General features: G+C 36.0%; 1 protein-coding gene and 1 long non-coding RNA gene across 14 annotated transcripts in view; one reads left to right on the top strand and one right to left on the bottom strand.

The window, feature by feature from the left end:
* The window catches only part of ARL15 (ARF like GTPase 15), a 216,987-nt gene that overhangs the window by 96,981 nt on the left and 94,498 nt on the right, over nucleotides 1–25,508 (top strand). The window contains exon 9 of one of the 13 annotated variants that reach the window (XM_083818311.1): nucleotides 1–12,220. The exons of the other annotated variants lie outside the window; for them this stretch is intronic. The gene's annotated coding sequence lies outside the window, so the exon portion shown is untranslated. Of the gene's footprint in view, nucleotides 12,221–25,508 lie in introns of those variants that run through there. 13 annotated transcript variants of the gene reach the window in all.
* The window catches only part of LOC310889975, an 87,858-nt gene continuing 62,822 nt past the window's right edge, over nucleotides 473–25,508 (bottom strand). The window contains exon 2 of the long non-coding RNA XR_014576954.1: nucleotides 473–25,508. This exon is cut by the window's right edge and continues 36,668 nt beyond it. This is a non-coding gene — a long non-coding RNA (uncharacterized lncRNA).

The raw sequence follows: 25,508 nt of genomic DNA on the forward strand, positions 1-25,508 counted from the left end.
ATGCTTACCCTTCATGGAGGATCGTGATGTGAGCATCTTTATTGGTCATTCCAGAATGGGAAGGAGGTTGAGTATGGGATTCTTTTGATGCCTCTGAACGCTCAGCATTTCTTAAGACGCTTGATGGGGGTTACTCCTGAGAATAAGGGGTACGTACCGTAAGGGAAAGAAGAACTGAAAATTGATGCACCATTGCCCATCAGAGTTGAAGTGCATTAAGTGGGCAAGCATAAAATTCCTATGATTATGAGAGGGAAAGAACCATGCTGCTCTGGAAGTGGAGATAGTAGCATATGTTTGAGACATCGCAAAGCAATGGCGTGTTCCAAGTGACAGGGTGGGGAAAGGATTTTATATCAGCATTCTGGATGCATATGACTGGGACAACAGTGCATTTGTCAAGGACCAAGAAAGAATGATGTATCATTATAAAGCGAGATTAGATCCTTTCCTATTCCTTAATGTTGCTGAATTCTTTTTTTTTTTTTTTTTTTTTTAATTTCTCTTCCTGGGTTGTCTTCAAGCCATTGTGCTTCTGGAAAAAAATCTGAGATGTTCAGGGGGTATGAGTTAAACCAAAATCAGAGATTGTTGCCAAGTTATGAGCTTGCATGTCAGACAGGATATTGTGGCTTTTGAAAATGAAATAATCCAGAGAGAAGGGATAGCAGGAAGAATAGAAAGAGGGACCACTGTCAAATTTTGTGCACCTCCCTCTCCTCCATTCCCATAAACTTTGCTGGCATTAAAGCAAAAGAGATGAGCAGAGAGCAGCTGGAGATGAAACAGAAAGGAAGAATGGAAGGGAGTTCAGCAGCTTCAAAAGTGGTTAAGTGACAGGTCAAGGAGGCTGAGGATGGAATACCGTGGTGTTTTTGGTTTTCCCTGGAGGCATGCTTCTACAGGGATGTATATTGAGAACAGTGTCCATTACTTCTTCAGAATCTGTCCAATATATAATGACATTTGATTCAAAAAGTGGACCCATTCTCCCATCCCCTTCTTCCAGTGACTCAGCAGACATACCCTGGAAGAAAGATGAATTATCCACTCTCTAGCATCTGGGAACAATCTTCTTCATAAGACTAGAAGCAGAGTTTTGAATATAATGACATTATTCTAATGATGATTTGTTGATACTACATCATATCATTAGTCATGCTGGAATCTTTAGAATCATAGATGTTTTCTCAAAATAGTTTAGAAAATCTGAAGCAGTCTGACATGAAACAGTAACTTGTTCCACTGGAATCTGTACAGCTCAAAATTTTGAGTTAGTATAGTGAAGGATCTTATTAGAATCTTATTCTTCATTTATTAGTGAAGAATAAACTAGAAGACATTAAAATACATGATGAAATTATTTTTTCTTGAAAACTTATTAGTGCATTATTTAGATTTAGTCAGGTAATCCTTGAAATTGTCCACCCCCTACGTGCTGGTTAGAAAAATAGAATACTACCAGTGCACAGAATACTTAATGACAATGCACGCACACAATTTCTCAACATCTTTACTTTTCCCGTGTTTTCTGTTGTCTTTGATTGTTGAAAATCTGCTCACATATAGAGTTGAAAGGGTCAGAAATACTGTCTTAAAAATAAAACCTCAATGTACATGCACATACGCCTTTTCAAAGTTAATGCAGGCTGAAGTTCTGTATTCAATATGCACTGTAAGGCATCTAGGAAACTTAAAAACAAAAAAAATTGCATTAGTTGATGAGCTTTTCTTATGAAGACCATCATCTCATACACATGTATGTAAAGAGGAGGATAATTGGGATTACTGCATATATTATTAAATACTTGCTACAGTTACATTATTTACTTAAAATTAAGTTGTACCATCTGTCTCTGTCAATGCAAGCTTGTTCTCTAATCTTTTTCCAAGACTTGTTCATAATGTATTATCATGCCATTTGTATTGTCATTTTTGTTTTTGTTATTGTGGTAATAATGGCTAGGTAATAAAGGCTAATACATTTTTATTGACATTATATGAAACATTCAAATATTTATAGGATTTGTATTTCCTTTGCCTCCCTATTGCTTTGTTGTATTGCAGCAAGACCTTCGGAGCAGACCATATCGTAACTAAAAATATAACATAGATTCTATTCCAAATTAGATACCTTCGTGCCTCTATCCTAATTCTGCCTTTACTTGCAGCAGAGGATAAAGGAAATAAGAGTGAAATTTTAGTTACTCTTTAGGACAGAAAACTAAAGCACTAAAGCTCTTCAGAGCTGTAAATGAAAAGACGTTCTGTCACCGATATTGCAGGAAACATTGGGATCCCTTTAGCTGCAGCACTGTCTTCATTCATGGCACAATGTATGTGTGTCGTTTGTGAAAACACATAGTTCATTTTGATTAAGCACAATTATCTGTGATTTTTAAATACACTGTCTAGATTCTTTTTTGTTTTTCATTCATCTGGGGGTAAGTAAAGACTATCCAAAGTTGTTTTCAAAAATGTGTGTGCACAGAACTTTATTATACAGCCAATACTCTTTGAGTAATTTCATCTGTTCTGTGTATACAGACTCATTAGTTACAGATAAAATTGTTGTTATTTCATTGTAAGATTATTTTCTTTGTTTCTTACTTTATGGTGGTTTTCTTAGTTGTCCATACTGAATTGCTGTATGTTCTTTAAAGCGGAACAGAGGCTATAGAAATGGTGCTACACATTCTTCAAGTATTTGGTATGGCTGTACGTCTGTCATGTAATAGAATCGTTGTAATGTAATTATTAATGTAATGTAACTGTGTAATTCTGGTTGACTACTTTTTCTGCTGATGTACCACCTATATCATTTTTCATGAAGTTCAGAATGTATCAGTTGTTTAAATTAAAATCATAGTTGAGTTTAAATCGATTTAAATTACATTTTTGAATAATTAAATATATAATGAAGGGGAAATCCTTAACATTTTCCACAATTATTTCTCTTGTTAATTTTATTAAGGTAATTTTGAGTTTTATTGAAATCTCGGTTGTAATACTTAAAAATAATCTTATATTTAGAAAATCTTTTGAAAATCAAGGTATTCTATTTTAAAGTGAAAATAGGGTGTTGTTAAGGGAGAGAAAAAGCTTAGTATCTTTGTATTCTGATTTATTATATGGAAGGCTGTTTTTAACAAAAAAAAAAGGGCTTTTTTTTTTTTTTTTTCTTTTTTTCCCCTCCACTATTCTCAGTCTCTTTTGATCATTGATCTGGGTGACCCCACGCTCAGGGGTTTTTTCTTCATTTGACATGGACAGATTTTTGAAGTATAGCTCTCCTTTGGGAACCTCGGGCAGTTCCACTTGACTAACCTGTGATCTAATGAGCAGTAATGCAGGGTTACAGTGACCATTTTGTTTGCTTTGAGGGAGGATGGCTAGACAGAGAGTGGGAGAGAGGCGTTGTCTGCGGAGAAAAAAGATGCAGGGTGATCGAACAGTGTGAAAAAGACTTGTTAGCCCACATTAGTGTGCCTGATTTACTTCACAACAGGTCAGGAAAGGCCAAAGGCAGGGTTGTCATTAAATTGCAAAGTTGAAAATCCCAGTATTCTAAAGCATTCAGATTTCTGAAAGTTGTAAATTAGAAAGTTTGTGGTTCATGATGAATTTGCCAGGAAGATATACAGGAGTACCAGCTTCTTTTAAACATTATAAGGTACCTTACGTACTCATGCTGTAAATATTAAAAGAAAACCAGCTTTTTAAAGTACTTTCATGGTTGACTGTTTTACAATGAGACTGGGTGCCAAAGAAAGGCCAAACACTAACAAGGTCGTTGCACTTTCTTTATGAGCCCTGGGGACCCCTTAATTATGTGCCCGTGCTGCTTATTTTGAGATCTGTGGAGAGTATGTATGCGTGTGTTTGCATAATATATAATTTTTATTTGAATTTATTGTTTATATACATACATAGACATAGATATATTAAAAAAAAAATCTAGCACCAGTTGCCCGGGAATGTAGATTTCTAGTATTCTGCAGCACATTATGATTCTTTTCTCCTGTCATTTATTGTTTCTCTTAGAGTGAACATTAAACACAAATCATGCCATTGGTGACCAAATGAATATAATTTTATCTTTAATTTACGTTTAATGTTGCAGGGACCAAAAGAACCTGTTGTCTTTATGTTCCAAAGAATTGTTTCTCCTAGTGGTAAATGGTGCTTTTTGACACTTGAATTGGACTTGACAGCCTGTCTTAAAGACAGGCTAATATCTTTCATCTTCTTTGGCTAATATTTGCAAATGTTTTATGGCTGCTTTGCAATTTCAAAAATAAAAAGTTGGAACTGCGTATTTCTGAATTTGTGTTTGCCCTTTTGTTTTATTTGCTTATTGCTAATTGGCAATGGCCTGGATCTCTGTGATTTGAAGGGTACAGCTATCAGGCAGAATGTCCTTTCACACTGTTCTATTGACAGTCTTTAACTCATAGCAAACTCTTGTTTTCGTTTTCTCATCTGTCTGGCTTTAGTAAAAATCAAAATTCAGCCTTTTAGTTATATTATCATTGTGCATTGAAGCAGTGGATAATAAAACAAATGGGTGGTCTTAGTGGTAAGGTACTTTTTCTCTGTCTGCTACCAGAAGTTTCGCTAATTGATTCTTACTCCTGCTGGCTGTCAAAAATCAGTTTTCCACAATTGGCATACAACTGTGTTAACTTTTAGGTTGTGCTGCAGGGACGGTTTTTGTTGTCTCGATCTTGTTGAATCTTATTACAGCTAGTAAATATACAAAATTTTATGTTTGAAAACAGCTGACCATAATTAAGAGAATTTTTATTATCTGACTTTAGGAACTGTGCTCCCCTTGATCATTCAGATGATTCTGATGTTAAGGGGGTGTCTTGGTTAAAAGTAACAGAAAACAATAGGATGTCAGGCTAATCATGCTGAACACTAGCTTTTGTTTTTTACTTGCATTGGATTAATACATGGTGCCAGATTATTTTAGTTTATCTTAGTCCTTTTTTTGTTGGCAGTGAACGTATGGTGTACTTTTACATCCTTATAAACTGAAGTTGAATATGGGAAACAAAGTACATTTTTTTATATACAATGCTGCATTTCACAGTGACTTTCTCAATGTCAGTCCTGTTTTTACCACATTGTAAAATTTGCTCAAGATGAGAATTTTGATATTGAAATAATTCATTTCCAAGCAGTGCAGTGTCCAAAGGTGCTTAGGGATTTCTGCAAACTAGACTGGAAGAATTTCACCCAGGTATATTTTCATTTTACAGGTTATTTTAACATATGTTTAGTTGCAGCAACTTGGTAGAGATGCAGTCTAAGAAACTCTGCACTTGACTAGCTTTTTCTGTAGCTTTAGGTCATGTTAGTCAATGGAAACTTATTAGGGCATAAAATGATGGGAAAATGCTAAATAAATCAGAATGCTGAATCAAAATACACTTAAGCTTTGCAACTATTCTCTTTCCATTGACTTTATCCATTGCCTAAATAACATTGTCTGTGCAGTCTGTACGCACTCTTTATTAGCTCTTCTGTTTGATTTAATTATTCAGTTACTCAGTGTGTCTGAATTAAGTCATCTCTGCCAATCTGCTTATTACAAAGTGTTTGGTCAGTGAGTAGAGACTAATGCCATCTCACTGGATTAATTTTTGAAGGTGTTTGTTTAGGAAGCAAGACATTGGAACACCATTTCAAAATTGGCCTATAAATAAGTCAGCCAAGACCCTGCCAATCACAGGCAGTGAAAGGGCAAGCTTTACTTAACCATCTGAAGAACATGATAAATTTTCACTTATTCTTGTTGGCTGCCTTTAAATCGTGAGTAGATTTTGCAGCTTGGTTTCTGGACATTCTGTTTAAAACCAACCAACCAAATAAAAACCACCACCACCAGCAATAAAACAGACACAAAAAAAAATACAAAAAGTTTGCTGCCATGTAAGTTGTTTTTACATAAACTTTCTATGTATTTTATGAAAAAAAAAACATTAATACTTTTGTGATGGTAATGTTGGTGGTTTGTTCAGGAGACGACTTCAAAAATGGGGGGTTACTGCCAAATACAGGCTTTTGGAAAACTATACTTCCACTTCATAATTGCCTCTTTAATAAAGCATTTATTTTAAGATAGGGATGTTTAACTTTTTATATAGGTATTAAACTGCAACTTAAAAGATTTTACTGTTTATCTGTCTGTTGTGATATATAACCTACAGCAAAACTTTATACTCTGCTTCAGGTTAAGATATCATTCCTGTAAGTTACCTGCTATAAAACCCCTAATGGTGTAACATTATAATTCAATCCACATCACGGACAGGATGCAACCAGTAATGTTTAGCAAAATAGGAGAAACAAAATATAAAATTATTGGCAGGTGCTCTTTTGCTAAAGAAAATGGGTGTGTCTTTTTGCAATTCTCTTAAGTAATATTTTGTGTCTTCAGGCTATATTTGAGAAATATACCTCTAAAAATGTTCTAAACTGGGAACGCGGTAGCTAATACCTTACATAAAAATAAATGTCTTGCTATGCCAATGGACTCTGACAATTCAGATTTCAGTAACTGTAAAATGGGCTTAAAACGCTCCCCAGATGTATCTGGCCTTTTGGAAATCATTCTTTCTGTGCAATAGGAAAAAATTCTTGCTTAACTAAGAAAATGAATTCAATAATGCCACCCTTCCCCTGCACAAATAAGAAGGTGGGGGTGGTAATACTATGTCTGGGAAAGGAAGCAAAAATGTATGCTTAGATATCCCATTGCCTGCTGTTATAGGGGTTGTGCTTGCCAGCAGTTTCTGGCAAGCGCGTTCCTTCCAAACCCTCTCCAAACTCTCCAGGCATATAAAAAGTCTTGTGCCTGTGTTAGTCAACTTTCACTTACTTGTAGTGTAGAAGGAATGTTTATTGACTGACAAACTGCCTGTTTTGAAATTAGGAAACTTGAATTAAGTTTTTGTTTTGGTACATGTTAGTTTGTTGTTGTTTAATTGACAATGCAATTGAGTTAGGAAGATGGCTGCTAGTGTCCAAACTGGGTGAGAGCTTATAGAGTCCGCTCTTGTGGGCAATAAGGCCTGGGATTTGGCTGATGTTTTTCTGGATACAGAAAGCAGCAGATCATCAAGTCTCTGGCCAACGTGCAGGAGTTTGGATGCTCCAATTGTAATCTATGTTCAAAGGGTAGGTCAGCAAAGTGACATCTTCATTTTTGGTGGAACCTAGCCATAAATCCATTTAAAAGTCTAGTGTGTCTGACAGTGGGGCACCATGCAGGGGTTTAGACTGGAGAGCTAAGGACAGTGCCATAGAATGGAGTTGTCTTCGACAACAGTAGTACCATTACAGGTACTAGTTAAGTAGTAGGAGGAGGAACTGAACTATGTCCTAGAAAGAACCATGACTGAAGGGAGACTAGAAATCTAGCTCATTGAATACAACATAGTTTTGTACAACTGTCTTTCTCAGGAAAGTTCAAACTCATGTTCTTTCCACTCTTTTGTTCTCGAACACATAAAAACTAAATTTAAAAGATGCCTTGATAATAAACTGTCATCCAACAGACAGCTGGAGTTACATCTGGGCACTGACGCTTCCTGGTTTTTAGGCAGAAGGCTGTCTGGATCTTTTCATGTGTCTTGCTCCCAGTACTTGTGTCTTTAACTGAAATAGCTACCGTTGTAGTATTAGAACATACCAGTCTTTTGATGTATTTGCTGGTCACCTTTGAGATAAAGAAAGAGTCTCATATTCAGTGTACAGGATTTAAGAATAGGCAGACTATCATCTACAACCTCAAAGATAATGGCCATCTAATTATTGGTGATTCCAATGAGAGTGTGAATTTAAAGCAGGAATTAGAGCTTAACAGAAGAGGAAAAAAGGCTGTTGTCTCCCAACTGGTGTTATCAGCTTTCTCACTGAGTATTTCCATTTTTCTCCTTTTCCAAGATGCCTCTGATTCAGTCAACCTTACAGTGCTTTTATATGCATAGACCCTGCCATACTCAATTTAAAGAAGTGTGATACCAATCCTAACAATTGTGGTCATTAGGCATCCTGCTCTTGTACATACGTTACTGCTACTGTGTTGTGGTATTGACTTAGCTGACTGGAGAAGTTACACAAATCATTTTATCAGTAAACTAGGATGGCAGTTTTCTAGTTCTTGGCCTTCACAATTATTTCAACCTCTGTATTCTGAAAAGTACAATTTTAAGTATCTTTAGAGTCTGCAAACAGTTAAAAATTCTTCAGAATACAATATGTGTTATCTGAGCATTGTGATCACACAGTGAAAGAAGGATGATTTACACTGCTCAGGATTATCATTCAGGGACTGACTATGTTATGAGGTGACTAAAATATGTCAAATGCTAGAATGTGTCAAAGCTGCCCATGGACAACATTAGTTTGGTGTGACTGGAAAATAATTTTGATTTTTGAATTAAGATTAGAATTACATTTTGAAGATATATAACCTGTCAGTTTGTAACCTGTTTCACAACAATAGCTGCAAATTATTTTAAAGGGGTGGAGTTGCTTTGACACTTGAGCATTGTGTAATTCCAAACCTTTTTTGACCCTTTGAAAAAGACTTTGATATCACAGAATCACAGAATCGTCTAGGTTGGAAGAGACCTCCAAGATCACCCAGTCCAACCTCTGACCTAACACTAACAAGTCCTCCACTAAACCATCTCACTAAGCTCTACATCTGAACGTCTTTTAAAGACCTCCAGGGATGGTGACTCAACCACCTCCCTGGGCAGCCCATTCCAATGCCTAACAACCCTTTCAGTAAAGAAGTTCTTCCTAATATCCAGCCTAAACCTCCCCTGGTGCAACTTTAGCCCATTCCCCCTCATCCTGTCACCAGGCACGTGGGAGAATAGACCAACCCCCACCTTGCTACAGCCTCCTTTAAGGTACCTATAGAGAGTTTGCGTTCAGTTTGCGTTCTCTTATATTATGATAATTGGAAATAAATACAGCACTTCAAGTTCTGAAATGGCATTCCAGAGCTATCTAATATATAGATAATATACATTAATTCTTAGTTATTTGCTATAAATATATATGTATGCACATATACATGTATATATGTTCTGCATCCTGCATCCATTTCCATAAGTAGCATGAGTTTTATTATTATCTTTCTCTGGCTGTCTGATCCAGAAACAGCTGAGTCTTTCTCAGATTTGTGTGATTTTGAGATTCATGGTGATTTAACATTGTCTTTGTGTGATTGTTCTTCCCCTGTAACTCAGTGAGGAAGTATGAGCATTCTTAAAAAAAATAATTTAAACCCTAAAAACTTCTTGCACTGAGATGTCAGGGTAATATACTACTTTGTTCTCTTAATATTCATAATATTTTATGTTAATCCACATATGGTGTTAAGTAATGCAGAAATAGTATTGCTATAAGGTATATTTTTAAGTATGTTAAGAGCCCATTCTGAAGTGGTTATTTTGTTAGTATACCCACTGAAGACCATAATTTTTTCTATCTTGCAGGATTAAAATTCTTTTACTGTTTAGATTATTTCAGTTGCTTTAAATTTCTTTTTCTTGATTGCATTCTCCTAATAGAATTTTAATTAATCTTTTTTTATGCAAAAATGTTTCTCTTTAGAAGTATAATTCAGACTTAAGTCAGAATATAGATGTTGACATAACATTCAGAGTATGTGTTAATATTTTGAACCTAAGTGCTAAGAGATAAATATTCATTAAGTTTGTATTAAAAGTGATCTTGGCTAGTTTGCATAGTGGAATTGTTTGCAAGCTTTGATACAATTCTGCATTTTTCCAGAGATGAAAAAAAAGCTTTAAATCTGATTCCCCATTCTTTTATTAGACCTTAATTGTTGCTTCATCGGTAATTTCTTTCTCAATTTAAACCAATGAGGCTCTTCAGAATTCAAGTTTATAGGAGTTTTGTGAAGATTGTTATAAAGTACTACTGCTGAAAAGTGTGGCAGTCCTGTACCTATTAAAGGAATTTGCAGCTTGAGCTCCACAAAAGGCTCAGCAAGAAATCGATGTAGTTCTATAGAAATGCAGGAAAACTCTGCCAGAAATCCTGCAAAACACCACAGGATTCCACAAATTTAGCATTTTTCAGCTGACTGCATTCTGGACAACTGCCCTCCCTGTACAACAGAGACAGATCTAGGCTGGATCATCAGTCTCACAACCTCTATCAAACTGTTCTCTGTTGCATCTTGAGACTGCTTAGATGGCTGCTTTGTGCGGTGGTTGGAAATAGAGAAATGTTTTCTTATCTGCAGGTTTTGTTGCTGGGACAGATGCAAACAGTTACTCATCACCGTAATAATGAGAAGGGAAGAGTTATACATACCACCATTATAGTCTTCCTGTTCAGGAGCTTTGAGGTGCCAGGAATAATTTTCAACATAGAGCTTCGGTTCACATTATTTTGTCTTTTAGTTGTGGGTCAGTACCAGAAACCTTCCAACAACCCCATTCTATTTCTCCTTTAAATTCTGTGCTGCAAGCACGTTTTGCATCTTGCAAACTTTTGCTGTGCTATGGTACAATATTTTAGGGCTATATCAGCTCTTTAGTATTTCATAGTACTAGGGAAACATTATTTACACATAGTATCTGAAGTTTTGGCTTGGAAGGGCCAAGCCACATGTTTCTTGTACTCCGTCTCTGAGGCTGGCAGGCTATTGTTAGAAAAGACAAGGTTTGTTTTTGTCATGCAGTAATAATCTGCTGCTTGTCTTTGCAGACCTGCATATTTCATCTTAAATTTTACAGGCAAACAATAAGGGAGAAGAGATGAAGAGAAGAAAAGCAAACTAGAGTCCTAGAAAATTCCTTTTCTTTTTTGTCCATGAAACTTGTTCCGCAGCGAAAGGAGTGCTTACAGACAGGGTGTGCCAGCTGATGTCACCCAGCATTGAGTGGGGAAGTAGAATGCTAAAAAGCAAAAAATGAGAGTTGTACTTGCCTGTTTGCTCCCCAAAAAGAATTTAAATTCAGTGTTTGCTACTTGTCAGATGCCCAGAGCCTCACCTGTCTTCGGTGCTTGCAAATCTGCTCCAGTGATCATTGCCCCTCACAAATGTCTGCCTGAGAGCAATTAAAATTTTACCAAAGAATACTGGGGGAAAAAAAAAAAAGTACATGTGTGTCATGTAGTTACTGAATTCTTTAAAGATAAAAACAAAGGCCATCACAGAAGCAAATTAAAGCCCCTGGGAGCTGACATGGTTATTGAAAGCTTTAACAGAGCTGCCCTACCATAGAAACCTGCTTTCTATTGTCGTTCATTTTGGTCTTTGAAAAGGAATTTATGATCAAAGTTTTGTTTGAGCGCAACACAATGGCACTGTTAAACATTCTGCTTATATTTTGGCAAAGTTAGTCCAAGATTTGGGCTTTTTTTTATTTTTTATTTTTTTAACATGGCACTCATTCTGCATCAAGAAAAGCATTTTACTGGTTATAATGTTTACCTCTCAAAATAGCAAGCTTTACTTGGGTTGGGTGTTTAAGGATGCTTTTAATCTTAGCTCCATTAAAAAAAAAAAAAAACGCTTTAAAAATGTATTGATCTTTAATTATACTGGATCTGTATTTCTTGTTTTATATCTGTTCCTACTGTTTTGTGATAAACACTGATCTAGAGCACTTTTGTGGGTGACATCTCACAAAATGAATGAAAGAAAATCTGTGTAGTTAAAATATTTAAGATCGTAAGCTGCTTTTATACCTAAAGTTTCCAACTTGATGACCATCAAGCGAAATCATTGAAGACTACTATCCAATATTTCAATTGCTGTCTACAGAAAGAAGTTAGGTCTTTGTCAATTAATATACCATAATATGATTCTTTTCCATCTTAAAAGCTAATTATCAGTTACTTCATTTGACGACACATACAGCCTGCTTTAATCCAAGGGAGGGGAGGAGGGAGGATAGGGTTGGAAATAAATGATACTTACAGTTGAAGAAGTAATTACAGTTATTTAGATGTTGGAAAATATGGGTTTATTTCTTGTCTTTGCTGTGGACTTGCTGCACAGGTCCTCAGCTAGCTTTGTGGAAGTCAGGTATTTCTGCTCTTCATTTTACGTCCATAGAGAAAAGTCTTGTAAATGCTCTAGGGTTGTAATGGCAATCTGTAGTTTTGAGTACTTGGAGACCTAAGTGCAGCTGGAAAAAAAAAACACATTGATCTCTGTGATAGACAAACAAAGCTCCAAAGACTGTGATGGTGAAATGGATTATATAAACTGATAAGAGGTCATTTAAATTAATGGTGAAGAAAAATCTATGTATGCACCGTTCCCTTAACATACAGTTTTGCAGGTATACGTCGGACTTCTGGAAGCAGCTTTAGAAATGCTGCCTTGTGGTGTGATCTTGATGTGATCAAAGCAAAATGAACAGTCGGCCAATTTAAGTTTTCCATCTTTAATGTCTGTGGGAAATAGACGTATTTGCTTAGTCCTATATATGAGGTTTGTAAGAAGAATGCATTGAAGTTAACTAATGGGTTTAGAAGAGTTTCCTTCGAGTGGGTTGAAAGAAAGATATCACAATAGAGGTCCCCCTCTGCTGGTGGAGAGTTTAATGTTCGTCTTGAACATTGAAATGTATCTGGACACCAGTGTAAAGTCAATTGACTCCGAATGTATTTATGCAATAAAAAACCACTGTTACACAATGAAAACTATAACGAATCTACTGAAAACATTTTAAAGTGAAATACCATACCACTGCAGTTATCAAGTTCCCTGTCTACTCATCTTAGCTCTGAAAGACAATTCATGTCGTGTCCAATAGAAAGTGTATGCTGTATTGTCAGTTTGTATTATACCTAGCCTTTGGCACTGTTAAGCTTGTTGTTTAACCCTTTCCAGAACTGTTTAAGAATTTTGTGCTGGTAAGCAACAGATTCCACTTCTCATTTTTAAGAGATTTCTTTTTACTGAGTTTAATAAACTGCTTCAAATATGTTTGTATGCATACCTGTCAGGAGAATTTGTCTTCTTTGGTAGGAAGTGTATGTACCGAATTTTGCATGTATACTAAGTGTTCATAAAGAAGAGTGAAAATTGTAGGGCTACGAGAATTGTTTACAGTGATCCACTAAGAAATGAACCAGCAGGAAAATACAAATGAACAAACAAAAAGCCATCCTAAGTAAATGTCTAGAGAAGACTACTTTGAATTCCTTCAGCCTAGTGTGTTTGTCCAGTGCAACTTCTGTTTTCCTGATTGCTGCAGGGCGGTACTTTTTCTTGTAACAGAGAAGATTGCCCATCAGGATGGAAAATAATTCTGCTGTCTCTTTGCTTGCTTCTTCCATCTTTTCTCTTTCATGTTTGACCAGATGGGTTAAAACTCACTCATAGCTGCGGATTTAGTGTTCAGTAAGATGGTGAATTAATTCCTTATTTTAAAATCTAGAACATTGTGGCTGGTTATTTACTTGTATGTTTGTGTGTGTGTGAAATAAAATGTAAGTGGTGACTGCTTTTATAAAACAGATGCAAATGGAAAAGGGTTCTAAAATGTATTACAGAATTGTTTAATTTCAGTATGGTAAATATTAAAGTAACTTGGATTAAACACTTGAAATAAATACTGTAATCTATTTCAAGTAGTTTCCATTTCTTATGAATATAAATAAGGATCTATTAACAACTGTAAATCAAAACCTTTCTATATTTCATGAATTCATATAAAAATACAAGGGTGTGAGAACGAGTGTTCTCACTGTATGATGCGTACAAAACACAATGACTTTTTTATGATGTTGGGATTTTTATTTTAGGCTTAGAAGTACTTACAGGGGCATAATGTTTTCTCTCTGTATATCTAGCTAGTGTAAATGAAACAGAATAAGAGAATGAAGTTTTCTTCTCATTGGAAATGTAAATCACAAGAGGAGCGTGAATGAGTTTAGTATGATCATTCAGTTAAACCTGAATGGAATTTCCTATAGCAAAGAAACAGCACCATAAGCCAAAGGGGTTTTCACCTTCTCTTAAGCAACAGGAATTTTTGGCATTCTAACAAATTCTTTTTGTAGATTTCATTAAATGATAGGCAATGCTAATGCTGTCCCTCTGCTTCCCCTGACCCCCTCCATTTTCAGTATGAGTTGAATAATTTTAATATCTAAAAAAAAAAAAAAAAGCAAATAGTCTTTCTGCCACAAAATCTTTTTTTTTTTTTTTTCAATACTTAGGGATTTATAAAGGTCTTTTTGGTCATACTGTTGTTTTGAGAAAAATAGCTCTGGCTTTTTAATCACTTGGTTCAATTTTATAAAAGTTGGTGTTGGCTATGTCTATCCATACCTATAGATATAGTCTGTATATAGTCTATATATCTATAGACTAGATATAGTCTGTTGTTTACTTGTATTAGATTTAAATTCAGAGCAAGCATGACTTCTCAACTGACAGCTTTATGCTTACCTTTTAAGATAGTGTAAGCCGTGTCAGGCACTAATCTGTTGTTTTGTTTTGGCCTAAAAAGTTAGATATGAGGTCGTATAGTTTCTCATTAAACTATCACTAAAAATAAACAACTACAGTAAACAAATTAGGTTGTAATTGCAACTTTTCTGATGATTTCATTTTGTTTTGTTTTCTTGGAATTACCACGTTGTTTTAACAACTTGTAGTTAAGTTTTGAAGCTGGCCTTGTCGGTATACTAGATTTTAGTATAAACTAATGAAAAATAGAGTTGACTTGAAAAATTTGGCTACTCTTATATGCATGGTGAGTTCAAAATTATCCCTGTTTATACAGCCTGTGGCAATTTAAGCAATGTGTTTTGTCACCTGCTTTGCTGTCTCATGAAGCGCTGGAACATTTATGAAGAAATAGAAAATATGACTTTGAATCCTTGACGTCTTTTAAATAAATGCACATATTGATAGTGACAGATTGCTAAACTTGGCTTTAGACACTTAGCTGTGTTTCTTGCCAAAAGTAATCCAGATGTGCATAATTTATCCGCCTGCCATATGTGCACTGACATGTCTTTCTATAATCAACTGTCTGTTGAGTATTGTTAAACAGTTAAATGTTCTTTATCAACTATATCTTTTTGAATAATGCTAATAAGTTCTTTAAGGAGTTAAGGAGCAGCAAGACCATAAAAACAACTTTTATAAACTGAAGAAACCATCTTCGGATTTTTAATTGTCGAGAAGGCATGCATATTTAGGAAAAAAAAAAGCATTGGTAAAAGAAGCTTATGTAAAGACCATCTTAAGTGGTGTTATACAACTAAGGAGGATGCATATTTTATGTAATCTCATTAGAATGGGACAGATCTTTGTTGTGGCAATGTAAAGGAAGTTGCTATGGAATAATAACATTAATTAATAAGGATATTTTTTGTATGAGCTGCTTGTTGAAAGGAGAAAATGAATTTAACTTGACAAGCAGTAACCAAACGTCCTGGCATTAAGTTCAGAAAGAGTTGTAGGAGGACATTTGTGTCATTTGGAGTATTTCCTCACATCATCACAAGAAACAACCCCATTATACAGTGTCTGTTGCACTGGGTATTTGTGCTTCAGCTGTCCTCAGAAAGTTATTTCTTGATTTGTATTATTGCATTACCTGGAAAAAATCCTGTTTTAAAAAGTGTTCTGTCCAAGGAGTTTGCTATCAACAAATTCTGTTTTCAAAGGAAACAGCAATCCATAGAAATATTCCATTTGTTTCCTCTATGCCTTTCCTTTCACCCCATAGACACAAAGTTATCAGAATATTAACATGGATAATCTGGCTTTCATTGATCTGTGAGGTATATATTGATCTTTGAGGTGTGTGGTGGTCATTAGACCAAAATGCAGTGTCTCATGGCTCTGAGTTTTCCCTGAGGAGAAGGGTGTCTGGCTCTGTCTGATGTTCCTGTGTATACAGGTAAGTATTTATCCCTACAGTTATATAGATATCTATCTGTTGTACATAGGCCTGTCTTTGTAGCAATCTGCTTTTGTTTTTGAACTCCCCCCTAGCAGTTGCATAACTTGTGGCATGATTAGTAGCTCTTCATCATCCTGGGAGGTCTCAGTCATGACCTCTCCAACTGCTGATCTTTCTCATTAAGATGAGAATAGGTGTACATAAGCTGTTGAGAGCACCAACTCTATGATGCTTATTTCCATCAGGTCATTCAGATTTGAGCAACTTATTTTGGTTTATACAAGGGATGACATAGAACTCCAATATAATGTGCTGAAATAAGGTTACAGTGGGAGACACAGTAATGCAGCAAACAGTCCTTACTACCTACCATCCTGTTAGAACCCATCATTGCTGGAATGGTAGAAAGATGCTGCATGCTCCTAGTTTCTAGACTTTGATGTTTAAAATTTAAGATTTCATCTTGTCTCTCTGACCAACACATGATCTAAATGGTTAGCAGTGTTCCAAGATGTTATACTGCTGTAGTTATCAAAGTTAGTGGCTGTGTGGGTATGGTCTCATGGATATGTGAGTACCCTCACACAAACCCTGGCAGAAAGTTGGGAGGTTTCTTAAGGAAAGTGGGTTGATTGTTGGTGAATTGCCTAGAGTTGCTAGGGTCGATCATGGATCAACAGTGATCCATGCTACTTGAACTTCTGTGCTTGCTGAACCGTGCTGCAGCTACTGTATTAGGATCTCTGCTCTTTCAAAACAAACTAACCCCCAAAATCAAAGGTCTGTGGTGGTGTGAGTTTAGCTGCTTTTGGGAACCGATCATACTGTTTCCTGAAGTACACAAATCACCTTTCTCTCTCTCTTTCTCTCTCTCTCTCTCTCCCTCTCTTGAGTCACTTAATGTTTACTTGTCTAATTCAAAACTAGTTGCATGCAAAATATGGGGAAGCATGTTTTCTGAAGACTTTCTTCTTGATGAACACACAGTTTCTTGCATGTGAGAACAACTATGGAATCTCAGTATTCCATAACCAACCAGAAATTTGCTCCACTCTCTGCCCACGTTGGGAAACCCAAACTTACTTCAACAATTACTCCTTGTAATGTAAGTTTTCTTAAATAGAGTAAATACGTATTGTTGAAAACATAGAGATTTTGTAGGTCTTCTGATGATCTCAGAATTTTCAGCACATTTTTTCGTCATTGATTCTTTGTGTTTTGCCTTCCCTTAGTCATTAGTAAAACAATGGGTGTAATTTTTCTCCTTACTTTAAAAACAAAACATAAAAACTACCAAATCTCATTATAATTTGTGATACTCCTTCAGGCAACATATTTTACAGATTTATTCACTCTTGTTAATCTATGTTCAGCATAGTATTCTACCTCTTGTTTATAACAATTTAATAAGATACGTTATTAGATTACTTCAGTTACTAAGAGAATAGCATCTTTGTAAGAATTTCAGGTGAGAAAGTCCATTTTTTCATTTTAGTCAGATGCTATGTGAATCTTAAAATATACACTGTTGCTTGAGCTTTGTGAAATACTGTAATATTTTTCATTACTCATTTCTTAGTTGAATTTATAAGTCTCTAAGAAGCTTTCAGCCTCCACAAGCTATTGACATAACATGGCTTTTATGAAGAACCTTTTATGCTCTGATTACTTGTATCCGGAGTTTATTAGGGCTGTCATTGTTTGCCACAGAATTATGCTTCAGAATCTTGGCTTTTAATTTTCTTTCTTAAACTGTTTTTGTCTCAGTTCTGGAAGTCATAAACTCTTATAAAGTACAAATGGAGTTTAATAAATGTTACTACATTACTACATTACATGACCTTCTGAAAATAAAGGGTTGTAGCAATTTCAAACTCTGTCACCGATCGTTTCATCAATATCAGTGACATCTTGGCCAATTGTAACATAGCAGTTTTGTCATTCCAGATGTTTTCTGGTGGGCAGATGAAAACTGGGAGAGGAGAGGGGAGAGGTGATTCAAAATTAACCTGGATGTGTGCATGCATGCTTGCATACATCCTACAGACAGTGCTGCAGTGAATATCAACTGAAATACGGTGTATCTGTATACTGTCCTTTTCCTGCCCAGAAGCATTTAGTTATTTTTGTTTCTCCTGTTACATTTACGAAAAGACTAATTAACATAATAGAAAAGTGTTTTGGCCAAAGAAGAGCTAGTCTGACAACTGAACTCTCTCATTACATTTCCATCTATCTATCTTGCTAGAGTAGACAGGACCCTGGATTAACTACAATTTGAAAGGTTAGTTGGAAAGATTAAAGGTGACTTGTAAATGGAAAATGGCAACTTTGCTCTTTTGGATTCTAAGCACATCTGGTCTAGTGTTCCTCATGTTGAGTGGTAGGTTTGCCAAGACTTGTTGCAGACTTTGTAGAGTAGTAATAATAAACCTGTTCAGAGAGTTTAAAAGAACTTGGCATGCCATATGACAGGTTCTCGAGTAGTTCCGTCAGGAGCCAAGTGTACTGTAATAGACCCCTTTTAAATTGTTGGCTTACACGAAAACTGGAGATGTCTGCATTTTCTCCTTTTCTCCTCCCTTCCCCTGAAGTACAAAAGGCAGATGAATTTATTAAAATGCTTCTTTAGTGTATGTTATTGAGCTGCGAAAGAGACCAATAGATAAACATTATTGTAAGTTTGCAGATGTGCTCTCATTTATGCCTGTAGGCAAGATAAATTTATCTACTTATGTAAGAGGAGCCTTTAATCAGATAATCTGTTATTGCAAGTAGTTTAGATCATGAGGTGAGTAGTTTTTAAACAGGCCTTTTCAGTGTGTGTTGACTTTACTGGTCCTGTTCTTCATCATGAGAAACATAAAAACACAATCAGGTATAAAGAAAATAAGCTGTATCCTTTTCTCTCTTATCTTCAATATAGTGTATGTAACTGCAGACATATGCAATATTTCTATATGAATATACAGCCCATAAAATATTGCTCATTAGATTATAGAGAAAAGAACAGATCCAGATGTTTAGATAACAGCATCCTTCAAGACAAGTGAAGAAGTGGCAGAAGGATTGAAATATATATAAATAACATGGTATGAAAAATCTGTCCTCCTATACGTAGGGGTAAAAGAAATAGAGATTATAATGGAGGCCTAAGCTTGTTATGTCCAGCATGACTTTTCATGCCCTGTAAAAATCTATGCTTTTATGAACAGCAAGACTTCAATGTATGTTTTTGTGTTGCTCTTCAGGTCTGGTCTTTATACTACTCTTAGAGAACTTCTACTTCATATGAGAAAATGTATTGTTTAATATGGAAACATTGACCACCTTTGACATTGACATCCTCTACTGCTGTACTAGAAAGGGTCTGCTTTTCTGAAAGCATCTTCATCTTATTCAAGACATGACAGGAAGTGACTGACATACATAGATGCATTAAGTGGTTGGGTACAAATTAACTTTGAGAAGAAATCCTGTGTTCCTGCCTCTTCCTTGCATACAGGCCAAGCATTTAATGGGTTGCAGTGCAGGGTTGTATAGTTGAGCCAAAAACGTCAGGGGCCGAATCACTTCAGTCTCATACTGATTCATCTTGCGTTTGATCTTGTCTGCTTTCCTTTCTGAGTGAGGGAGAGGTCACTAACGAGGGGATAGCTCAGAAGTCATCAGAGAAATCCCAGACCTCATTTATCTCCGAGAATCAGTATTGTATTTTTTTTCACTTTATTTGCAGTGGTTACTGCTTACAGTAAACTTAACTATCTTAATTTTCCCAATATTTTCAAATCGTGTTGCATTCAACCAAGTGATATCACCGTAATGCTTCCAAGAAAGTATTTAGTGGTGTTTTTTTGGGGGCGGCTGGGGTGGGTATTGGGTTATTTGTTTGTTTTGCATATGGTTTTTTTTTTCTTTAAAGCCACTGGAAACTCAACTATTGACAGGAAAAATACCATTGTCATCCCAATAATGATTGTTTAACATAATGGTGTCTTGAAGGAAACTGCCTACTAGCTTGGCACAGAAGGAGGACAAGACAGCTCGTAAAGGAGAGAGGATTTGAAAAGCATAGGAGACTTTAGAGGATTAAGAGAATGCTCGAGGACTGATCAGCTAATCAGCTCTTCCCAGATAATATAAAAGGGAAAACAAGAGGAGACCTAGCAGGAGTACTGTTTTACAGCAATTCCGTTTAAGGGAAAAACTATTCATGTGTCCCTTCTCAGAGACTTCCAGTGATCTAGTAATTAATAGTGATTTTAATTACAGTAGAAAAAAAAATCTACAATCGGTTTCCCTTTGGTCACCTAGAAGAACTCTCTTATTGAAATATTTGGGAAAAGGAAGACCATTTAACAGTCCGTGCATCTCTGCAACCCCAAAGCCTCAGAATCCTCATCACCTCAGTGAAATGTAGAGTACAGCGGACTTTGGGCAAAAGAGCAAGATTTAGCACAAAGGCAGAACTGATGGATGTGAATGATGAAAGCTCAGTCATGAGTTCCAAGCTGGTGAATGGAGTGCACTCCATTCAAGAAATTTTTAGAGTAAGATGAAATACTTCTTGCAGTACAGATTGCACCTGAATTACAATAGTATTACGTTCTCTTAACATTACTCAGAATGGAAATCTGCTTTTTTAAGAAAGGTTTTCAGAAACATTCTAAAGGTTCTGAAACTGAAGTAAAATACACAAGTCTTTGCCTCAGGGTGTAGAAAATGGTGGGGAGAAAAGTTGTGTGTTTTGCAGGGATCAGTCAATCACATTTGTTGCAGCTATAGAGCTGTTTTGCTTCCGTGCTCTGCCAGGTGCTGATGAGAAGAGAAACATCTGACTGGATGTGAGAAGGTGTCTCTGCATCAGTTCCCTTGCAAGAGTGAGAATAGGATGCAAAACTGGTGGATTTAGGTCCAGTGATCAAGACCCAGAACAAATGTTTCAGGAAACTAATAGTTTAATTGCTGTGTATCTTTGACTTCACTCATAGTGCAGCTGAATTGAAAAAGCCTTCAAAAATAGTCTTTTTATTCCGACTTCTATTTAGTAGTGTGTGTGTGATGGTACATAGACAGGAAGCAGGATTTTCTGGCTGTGTTTCTGACCCTGTGGTTCTTTACCCAGATTCATATTCCTTCTCTTTTCTCCCTCATCCTATTAATCATATCCCCATTTCATTGTTTTTTACTCGGTATTCTTTATTTTCAGGAGGAGTAATCTGTGTTCAGTGAAGGTCAGCATCAGCACCAAAGTAGTACCACTTTTCCAAGAAGAAGTTTTGCTTAGTAGCCTGGTTATTTTCTTCTGACTACCTCCTTGTACAAGAACCTGTTACAGTGCTGCTTTGACTGGTTTTATGGAGATGCACTGTGTCAAAGCAGGGAGTGGGCAGAGTTGTTTCTGAGCTACAGAGCACAGGCTTGTCATGTGCTAAATACAAACACTTTAGTGAATCTTACAAATTCTTCATATTTATAAAGAACTTTACAAATGTCATGCAATCTTCGTTATTGTAAAAGCAGGTGTTTGTAATTAGTATTTTCTTGCTTCAGCTGTATCATTGTGAAAAGTAAGCTATGAAAGTGGACTGTGAAGAAAATGCTACTGTAAGCTACTAAACTCTCCAAAGAGTATTAAGAAACAGTCTAGTTTCCCTACCCTCATGAAGCTGGTGGTCTATTTTTAGAGCTTGTTAAGGTGCCATGTTTAATTGAAATTACTCCTTTCAGAAGCCATGCATATGCGGTTACTGTGACTTGAAGTATCTTAGGTCATTTTCAGAGAGATCGAGGTGGCATTTAAAGCACAGAGATAGCTTCCTTTCAGTATGATGTAATACTGAGAAAATAAAAAGCAGTCAAACTTCTCATATGGTAGCCAGTTAGGTCCTTCCAGTCCTTTTCAGGGAGGTGCAGGCAGACTCTGGGTGCAGAAGTTACAGAGTCATGTTAGTGTCACGCTGAGCTCGGGGTGTCCTGGCACTCTGCACAATACTGCAGGCACCCTCCTCTTGGACTGAAGTCATGACTCAGCTCCATGTGGTTGAGGTCCAGGCGAAGGAAGGTCAGGTCTGCCTTCAAGAAAAAATTTTGGATATACCTATAATAGTGATCACTGTGATGTATTGGCACAAAATACATAGTAATAAAAATAATTTGGGATTGTATTTCTGTGCATATTCTCATGGTGCAGAATTGAGATCAAATTAATTTAGGTATCTCCTGGTTCAACTGAAAGATGGAGCCAGTGGATTCATTAACGTCATTAGTTTTTTACATACTGTGTAGAGACTTTTTCTGCTAGTGGTTGCTGAGCCTGTAATTAATAGAGAACAGAAGATTACACTGTATTCAAAGAAACAAGTGTTCTGCAAAGTATAGAACTGGCAGATGAATGGCAGCGCTGCCTCAGCACTTACAGTGCAATCACTTGCAAAGTGAAACTCTTCTATGGTCTGAATGCAGTTTGGTACTGTGCCCACTATTGCTGCCCAGCCTGGTTTCAAGATGAAGATGTGTTTTAGAGAGAGGTTGCAAGATAATTGTGGAGTGAAAACATCAATTATTTTATTATTTACTTCTCCTAAATGCCTTCTGGAGGGGAGTAAAAAAAAAAAAAAAGAAAGGGAAAAGAAAAGGTAGCTGTGTAGGAAGCTTGATCATTAGTTAAAAGAACACTAAGGAGTTTTTTTTTTTTTCTTTTTTTTTTTAATTTGTCATTAGAACTAGAAAATAATTTTTAAAAGTACTTCCTATTTTTTAAGAGCTTTAAAGTTGCTTGGCTTTTACTGGGTTTAGCAGCCTTGAAAATATTTGCCTAGAGGTGACCAAAATCTGGAGGTAAAGGGAAGAAACTTAGTCTTGTGTTATATTAATCAATCTAGTTTTCTGTCATGCAGCATCATTGCAAACGGAGATGCCTTGTGATGTGATGGGCAGCCTACAAATAGCTAATTGAGCCTGATCTCTGTTAATTAGTGCAAGCAAATCTTGTAATGAAGCTTTGAAGAGATCGTCTGAACCAGATGAAAGCTGAGGCTTTACTCAGTGTCAGGGCCTTGATGTTAATTATTGAGTCCTGTGACCCAGCAAAAGGAAGATTCACTGATAAAGTAGTCTTATAGAAAGTTTTATTATTCTAGTATTTATGTGAATTTTATCATCGGCTCTGTTTCACCATACCTGTACTTCAACACACAATATAAAATAATTAAAACCTGAGGAATGGGACTTGTATTTTATACTTAAGTCACAGTTTAAGTACATAAATCAGCTTTTCTAGCATAAAGAAAAATTAAAATCTTAGAATAGTGTATTTATATTAAAATAGCATATTTTGAACACACACACAAAAATTAGTCTTCTGTTACTGAAAACGCCCTTGTCTTCTTTTCCTTTAAGATTTCAGATGAGTCTCTAACAGTCAGGCAGTAGACAGATCATATTTTCATTTTATCAGCCTAACCTTCTAGGTATAGATAGTTATACTTTGTGAGCTAAGGTCTCAGGTAATTTTCATTCTTTTTCTTGCTATATAATTTGCTTATTCTATAAAAGTACACATTCCAAGTTTTATAAATGAGTAACATTTTTATTTTTTTTTAATTGCTATAAGCTGTTTTCAGGTGTCAGATTTCAGTGATCAGAATGGTTAAAATGAAAGTGGAACACTCTCAATCCCAAATAGTCATTGTGATGGAAAACATTCATATGCTTTGAATCTAAAGGGGTTAGATATTTCCCAGAAATATCAAGTAGTAAGGCTGAGAAAGACTAAGCATTATAATACAAACGGGAAAGACTGCAGGTCATCTTTCCTGGAAACTCCTGATGATATGTTGTTTGCTCTCTGCAACCTGGTGATTTGAAGCGGGAATTTTTTTTTTTATCTAGCTATGTCTTCTTTATAAGGGCTTAACTGGTGCATGCTAGACAGCAAAAGATTAGTCTTGCATCTCTGAAGTTGAACACTTTTTGATAGTGTCTGTCTGATCAGGCTTGTTGCATTCTTTCACTTAAATAGACTGACTTTGTTAAATTGGAGGTGGCCAGATGAGATACTTTTGGAATTTTATTTTATTTTTTTCAGGATTTTATATTCACTGCAGATGTCAAAGAAGAAAGTTGTTCCACAAGAGTTAGGGAGTAAGAACAATTTTAATGGACTCTGATTTTTGAAAGCTGGTTTTGAAAACTTTTTTTTTTAAATCTATTTAGAGTAATATCATGATGTAAATTATTAAGTTGCATTTCTGTGTAGAAATGGCCTATGCAAATAAGTTCTCAATGCTCATTCATAGGAGCTGGGGTAAAGAACCCAGCTGACAGCTAAGGAATTGGTCCTAATTTTCAGGTGTAATAAAACGTGAACTGCTAATATTGTTAGTCTGGGAAAAATGCCGTAAAATCAATGTTTGCATCAAGATAACTTTAATATACAGAAGTCGTTTATTCATCTAGGACCTACAGAAGATAAGGGTTTTATTTTCCAAATAACTATTATAAACAATTTTACTGTAATATATATACGATATAGATATACTATAATATATGTGTGTGTTTTTATGTTTATTAATGAGCATTAGCTCCTAGTAGTAAGGTGGCTGGCCATAGCAGAGCACCTGGATAGAATAATTTATAAATAAGTATTGGTAGTTAGAATGCTTTTTCCACACTATAATTTCTAGCAATTGTCATAGCAAAAGGACACAACTGTAAGAGATTCTTATATTTTAACAAAATCTAGAGAAATCTGCCTTACAAACATACAAAATACGCTAAAGGAAACTGAGTTTAAAGTTAGTGTGTATAAAATAGATTATAACCAATGGCAAAGCAGGGATTTCCCAGATTACAGCAGTGGAATTTCAGAGTATAGTAGAAAAGAGGCTGGAAACTCTGGTGTGTATTCTGCTCAGTCATAAACTGGATTATATGTGAGAATAGTGCAACCTTAAAGAATGTTGTAGAATGTGACTGAAATAGCATTCCACAGCTAGATGCAGAAAGACAGAGAAATGTGCCTGGCAAAAATATGTTTTCATGAAACGTGTACTTTATATGATTGAGACATGGTTTTGAGTATTTCCTGTTACTGTTAGCACAAGGAGTTGAGATGCACCATTCGCTGAGGCTGTGGTTTGGTCAGATCTAGGAGCTCACATGGTGAAGGTCATGCTTGTTTCCTAATTGTTCCTGACTGGTTAATCTGGCATCACTTGTCCTTGGCTTGTTCCTGACACCTGTTTGCCAGGCTGAGGGAACAGGGGATGATGGCACAACTCCCCCTTCAGTTGGATAAGTATGTTATCTTAGTACATCAAATGACAAGAATAGGGTCATTTTTCTGTCTCTGTGCTTTAGATGGAAAATTACCAGTTTTTAACCAGGTAGTTGTCTCCTGGCTATGGCTTACGACGGCTACATGTCTAATTTGTGCTTTTCCTATCCTCAGAGATATGGACAGTTTTTAATATGCTATGCCTTACCTGCCTTCTTACCACAATAACAAAGTAGTATCTGTTTCCTCAGCTTTGGTCTCCAGTTTTGCCTGGTTTGAATTAACAT

Source organism: Anser anser, assembly GCF_964211835.1.
Source record: "Anser anser genome assembly, chromosome: Z".
In the NCBI taxonomy this organism is placed as follows: domain Eukaryota; kingdom Metazoa; phylum Chordata; class Aves; order Anseriformes; family Anatidae; genus Anser; species Anser anser.